At 38.3% G+C, this 6,670-nt stretch overlaps 1 protein-coding gene across 5 annotated transcripts in view; it reads left to right on the top strand.

Moving 5' to 3' along the window:
* Window positions 1–6,670, top strand: part of samd12 (sterile alpha motif domain containing 12) — a 129,124-nt gene that overhangs the window by 57,499 nt on the left and 64,955 nt on the right. The gene's annotated exons all lie outside the window — the stretch shown is intronic.

Below are 6,670 nucleotides of genomic sequence, written 5' to 3'. Positions count from 1 at the left end.
ATCCAGATATGCTTGATGTACAGTTGATCATTTATTTAAATATTTAACTTAACTTTATTATAATTTAACTTAAAGGCATATCCTTCAAATACAAAAAGTCAAAGAAAACATATTTACATTTAGAAAACTTGGCAATGTACAGTTGATCATTTATTTAAATATTTAACTTAACTTTATTATAATTTAACTTAAAGGCATATCCTTCAAATACAAAAGGTCAAAGAAAACATCTTTACATTTAGAAAACTTGGCATAAAACACTTGATTTTACCCATTTTGTTGCATAACTGGCAAAATGTTTTTAAACTTGGCTCAGCCAAAATGAAACAGGAAGTAACATCAAAGGGGAACTCTTTAAAAAAAGGAACTTCCTGGTCTTTTTTATCGACGTAATATTATTTAAACTCTTCATCTCACTGATAGTGACTCAAAATAATCTAAAGAAACATCTGATTTTTCTCTACAGTCTGTTGTCGGCCGTTGTAGCAATGCTCTGTTTATGTAGACATTCCCCTTTGACATCACTTCCTGTTACTGCACATGTGAATATCTCAACAACTGTTCATCTCAGCGATGTGTAATTGTTTTTGCAGCATGTTATCACTATTATCTTTCCAAAAATGCGTTCATACATATTACAAATAATGATATCACAGGCACTTTAGAATTGAACTCTAATGCAGTTAAAGAGGAAGAATACGAAAGTTTTGTTATAATCAGTGTTTCCTTTATATTGGTGTTTAACCATTGAAATAATTGTTTAAAGTCCACTTGTGGTACTGAACACCTTTAACTCAGATTATATTCTTGTCTTCTCTTTAAAAATAAGACATCTATTTTCAGTTTCACACTTTACAGCTTTATGAATTTGTGTCAACAAACAGGCTTGTGAAACCATCCCTCTAAAATTAGTTGAATTACACAGCTGACAGAGCTTTATGATTTTTTTTGTTTGTTTTTTGTGAATGTTGTACTTAATCTGTGAATGTAGACACAGGCTCAGTGCTTGGTTTACTAACGAAGACGGCTTTGAAGAAATTAATAATAGGAGCTTTATTCAGTTTCTTTCACTTTGGGAGTTTGAGGCTGTTCTATTTAAAATGATAATGATGGTTTTGTGTCCTTCAATCGTTCATAATTAAGCAGAATCATTTAATATTTTTTTGCAGTGTTGCTCATGGTGGGACTTTCTTAGCGTGACGCAGCTTTCACTGATATTGTTAGCTTCCGGGCAGAACACAAAGAAATGAATCTCAGGTTTTTGCTGCAGGCTTTTTAACAAATCATCTCTCCTTCCTTCAGCATAAAAAACACTTGAGTCTGAACATTTTGCCAATCCGCATTYATTTCTTGTTTGTTTTAGCTGCTTCACCATGTTAATCGCTGACATAAAGATCTTGAGTGACCTGAGAAACTTTCCTGAGCTAAGCACAAATGAAAGTAAGAATTTCACACCCGTGTTTTCCCCAGCAAGTAGATTAACGCTTCATTTTACACTCTGGTGATTGTGTGATAACAAGGAGAATCAATAACTTGAATGCTCACATGCCTTCAGAAAGAAGTCTCTCAGTCTGAATCAGAAACAAGGAGATACAGTTCATATTGATGAAGTTTATTTCACCATGCTTCTTAAGATCTTTTCAGTTCTTCACTTTATTGCTGATAATTTTAAAGTAGTCCTTATATTACAGCGTAAATAGTTTGTAGATCTTCTAGCTGTTATTTTTTCCAGCACAATTTATTTTAGTTTTTGATATCTCTTGCACCGAGTAAAACCTCCAAAACGAGTCATCCTCCTCTGCAGCTCCTCTCAAACTGCATCCATATCTTCTCTTTTGTCTTTTTCCTTGCTTCTTCTCAGAGGYGGAGCTACACTTTTTTGCAAGTGGTGGCCAAGGTGTTTTTTAGAGCAATAGTTCCCAACATTTTTAGACTTGTGTACCCCCTGAGTCATTTTGTCATACCACTACCCCTTCAGTCAAACGTAATGATGATTCTCCAAAACTATAATGTACTACAACTGATTATTAAATGAAAATCATTTATTTAACCACGTAGAACATTTAATTCTCAGGCCTTTTTTCAACTCAAATTAAATAGAAAGATAAAAACACTGCCTTGAMAGTTAATAAGAAATTAAATAAATAAACCAGGTAATGGCAGGTGCAGAAAACAGCAGCGTCCAAAATACATTGTATTGTCCCAAATACATCAGAAACTCACCCAAATGAGCAAATTTTGTTAGATTCCACGTTTTATACTGGATTCCATTTTGTGTTAATTCCATGATTTTGTCTACAGTTTCCACATTGTGGAAATCATAGGGCCCTACATATCTCAGTCCTATTTTTATTTATTTGTTTATTTTTTTACACAGCTGTGAAAATTTTCTGTTTACCACCTGTAGTGTACTCGTGTACCCCGGTTGGGAATCACTGCTTTAGACAATGTCAATGACTGAAGGAACTGTCCAAGGTCCTGAAAGTGCTAGAATGTTTTAGAACTTTAGAAAGTGTGGAGGACTGAAGGAACTGTCCAAGGTCCTGAAAGTGTTGGAATGTTTCAGGACTTTAGACAGTGTGCAGGGCTGAAGGAACTGTCCAAGGTCCTGAAAGTGTCGAAATGTTTCAGGACTTTAGAAAGTGTGGAAGACTGAAGGAATTGTCCAAAGTCCTGAACTGTCCAAGGTGCTGAAAGTGCTAGAATGTTTTAGGACCTTGGACAGTGTTAAGGACTGAAGGAACTGCCCATGGTACTGAAATGGCCCTACATATCTTAGTCTTATTTTTTTTACACACCTGAGACATTTTTCCATGTACTCCCTGTAATTTGCCAACATACCCTAAGGGGTACATGTACCCCTGGTTGGGAATCACTGTTTTAGAGCGCACATACAAATAAAGAAAGCACTCTGGATTTGAAAATTCAAGACTGCCATCACGGCTAATTCCAAATAACTTTTAATTCAGCTGTTTTAAGAAATATTGACCTGGGATTTCCGTGATCATAACTAAGAATGATTAAAAAACTTGCTGAATGCTGGTCACAACTTATTATGCTGCTATTTTCCGACATACAAAGCTAAAGATTAGTGTAGAAGTAGCCCAAAACAATCTTTACCAAATTGTAAATTCTTGTCAAAAATTAAAGATGGCCACCACAGCCAGATTTAAATGGCTATAATTCAGCAATTTTAAGACTTGCAATGAAATTTGTTGTGCAGTAGCTAAGAATGATCAAATGCCGATTGTTGAAGCTAGCCACAAATGCTAATGCTAATTTGGCTCTTAGCAAGGATTTGTGGAACCTTTTTCATGACTTGCTGTGGGACCGTACTGGCCATGAAAACACCATGTCTCAAGCGCTACTATCACTACAATCCGATCCACCATTTGCGATAACAAAGCTGCATGTCCTCTGTTGTAGTGTTGCATATGAAATGTGACACCAGCGATCAGACTGCAGTCACTTTGCAAAACATCACGTGTGTCAGATTCAGTACCACATGCTGAAAAGGCTTGGGTCAGATTTAAAATATCTGATTTGTTAGGTTCAGACTGCCATAAAAAATCTGATCTAGGTCACACACAGGCAAAACCATCTGATTTGGATTGCATTTGCCTGCAGTAGTTGAACAAATCAATTAAATCTGCAACATCTTTGTTTGGCTACAGCAGCATTATAAAGGCTAAAAAGAATTTAAATTGGAGGGTTAAAATGTTCTGCTGTTTATGAATATAATGGTTTAACATTTGTTTGTCTTGTTTCAGTTAAATTCAGTTTTTGAGTCACTTTGACCTTGCTGCTTGAAATCACTCAGGCTCTTTGTCGATGGCTGACAAACGGAGCACATTTTGTTGGCCGTCAAGAGCAAATATGTTACTTTTACTCTTTATTAAAACTTCTCACTCTGAAGACTCGAGGAGCTCGAGGTGACGACTGTCCTTCTGTGCTTCTCAGTGAATCAGTTGTCTTGTGTGAGGAGTGTGGGGGAGCTGAGAGAGCTCTCATTATCGGAGTCTTCTCCTCGGGCTACTGCCCTCTGTGAAGGCACGTCCTCCCTTAAACATCTCTTCCATTCTCTCATCTTTTTTCTATTCCTGCTCTTTCAATTTTTTTTTACTGTGAGTGAAGGTCAAATTAATTCTTTTTTTATCATTTTATGCCAGTGAGATAGCTCCTCGGAGACCCCATCTACGGCTCAGTACCTGAAAGATGTGATAAAAGGTTAAGACAAAGTGAAATACCTCTGTCTGACAGAGTGACTAATGTGATTTCCTTATTCATGTTCCAGGTGTATGGTACAATCACAYTTAATCGGCCGTGGTAACACTTCTTTCTTTTTAATAAATATGAATGTGGATACCTCGGATGACTCCACATTAGGGGCTATTATGAGTTGCAAAGAAAATGTCATTTGTGAGTTAACGGATCTACTGATCAAACAACGGTGCTCCTTAACCTTGTTACTTGCTACCATGGGTCTSTGAGGGAGTTGAAGCATGGATGTAGATATTCTTGACAGAGCTACGCAGCTCAGATGATATGATGAAGGGCAGTGTGTTTTATTTTTTCTCTTGAGAAAGCAGGACTTCATTTATTAGGATGTGACAAATAGCTGATTGAGTATAAATGAGTTTATTTGTAAAGAGCTGGCATCAATACTAGAACAATGGTGTTATCAGGAAGTTGCCTGGGTTGTAGTCAAGACCACCTTACCCGAGACCAAGCCAAGACCAGAGTGTATCAAGAAAGAGATGCTGGCCTTCCTGTAGGTTGAACAGTCACCCAATAAATACATGGGTACATAGGGCAGGGGGATGGTGGCCAAAAAAAAAATCACAATTTAACTACGGCATTTAGCCGATAACGATTAATTTGACGATCAATAGAAGACAATTGCACTTGCATGTTTTTTGCRTTTTTATAATTATGCTTGCAAATCATCAGTCAACTAGACTAGATTTGTTTCAACCATTCGCTGGAGGAGAGCTTGTTGTCAGAGTTATGGTTAGCATTAGCTGCTCTGCTAACAATGAACCTTAGTTAGCTACGTGAATCATAACTTTGTTAATATAACACAACTTGTGAGCTAGGAACACTGTTTGGAGCTAACAATAACCTTTMGTAACTTCTAACTTAGCAACACTTTCATTGCATTTAGTGAGTATTCAGACCCTTACAGCTAGTTATTTACAGAATAAACCACTAGCAACAGATCTAGAAACTTCTTCAGTTGTTGATGGAAACTTTTGAAGACTCTGGTGTGAGAACACACATTGTTTGTACTTTCCTTAACGAGCAGCAGGTGCTGCAGCCTCTCCCCTTTCCCAAAGCACTCACAAGTGGTCCAGTCCTCGCACAGCAGTCCCWCCCATCTGCAGTCAGAGCAGGAGTGGTTCACCCCCTCCTAAAACTGCACCCTGGTAACATTTTAACACAAAACACACCCAGAAGTGATGCATGTGTCTTTTGGACCTGTGTTTGTCTCGTTAAGGTCTCCCAGTCTTACCCCAATGAAACGTGGGATCTGTTTAGTCGTTGACTACAATCTGCCAGACCTTGAGGAGCAGCTGTGGACCAACTTTCCACCGACAATACATCAGTTGTATAACATGTATATAAATGTAACTACATTAAACTAGCACTAGGCCCTTATTACCAACACTGTTACCCTTTTGATTTAAAATCACTGCAATAGAGTCACACAGTTTCGTTTAATTTCTGCCACTCTTGTCTGGAAGCTTAACTTTATTTGAGTGAGCGTACTTTTTCTAACCCTTAAGCTATAATTCTTCTTGACATGCAGGGGATTCTACCCTCTCCGGGCCCCCAATTACATGCTTTCACTTTTCACCTCAGCTTCTCGCCGGACTGCCAGGCGGACATTTTTTTCTATCATGCAGAGGAGGAAAAAAAAGAGAGCATAGAGCCAAGCATTATCAAGGTTAGGAAAAGAGCATCTAGTTGTACCCAGGGAGAATCGGGTGGTGGGGAAATGCACAAATGCAACAAACATTACTCTCAAGGACATGGGAGCAGGATGCAGCCAAATATAAAGGAAATGTGGGGGAACAAAGAAAGCTGGATTTTAAAGCAAAGATTAAAGATAATCAAGAAAGATAAACAGAGAGAGGAAGAAATRGTGGAAGGCTGCAGAGGGAGTTGCCTAAAGCACAGAATCAGCTGTAGTCATGTGTGTGAGTCTGTGTGTGTGCTTGCCTCAGCATCCTGGCCTCTAACCTACGGCAGATGAAAACAGATTGCTTTGACAGGTCCACTGACATCACATGAGCTGTTCTGCTCTTTTGCCAGAGTCTCCTGGGAGTCCTTGGTTGCCAAATGTCCAGTAGGACTTGAAGCGTATTTGCTGCTCGGGATCTTTCTCAGAAATTTCAATTCCCAACATGCAATCTGTTTAGATGTGATTTTTGCAGCTCAAAGTCTAAGTCTCATTAGAGTCTGGATGAAAAAAGTCATGCTGAAGGCGTTTGTTCATCTTGATTTGTAAATTATTTGCGTTCACTCTAGTTCCCTTTRTTGGTTTCATAAACCAGAAGTGGTGGGTAGGGTTTCACAGCTCCAGGCCAGATTCATTAGTTTATAACGAAACGAGAACCCATTAAGAAGTCATGGGATCAGTCGCCTGGCTGGTTCCACTCAGTCTGCT

This window comes from Austrofundulus limnaeus, unplaced genomic scaffold (assembly GCF_001266775.1).
Source record: "Austrofundulus limnaeus strain Quisiro unplaced genomic scaffold, Austrofundulus_limnaeus-1.0 Scaffold330, whole genome shotgun sequence".
Classification (NCBI taxonomy): Eukaryota; Metazoa; Chordata; class Actinopteri; order Cyprinodontiformes; family Rivulidae; genus Austrofundulus; species Austrofundulus limnaeus.
This window is presented reverse-complemented; position numbering and strand designations above follow the sequence as displayed.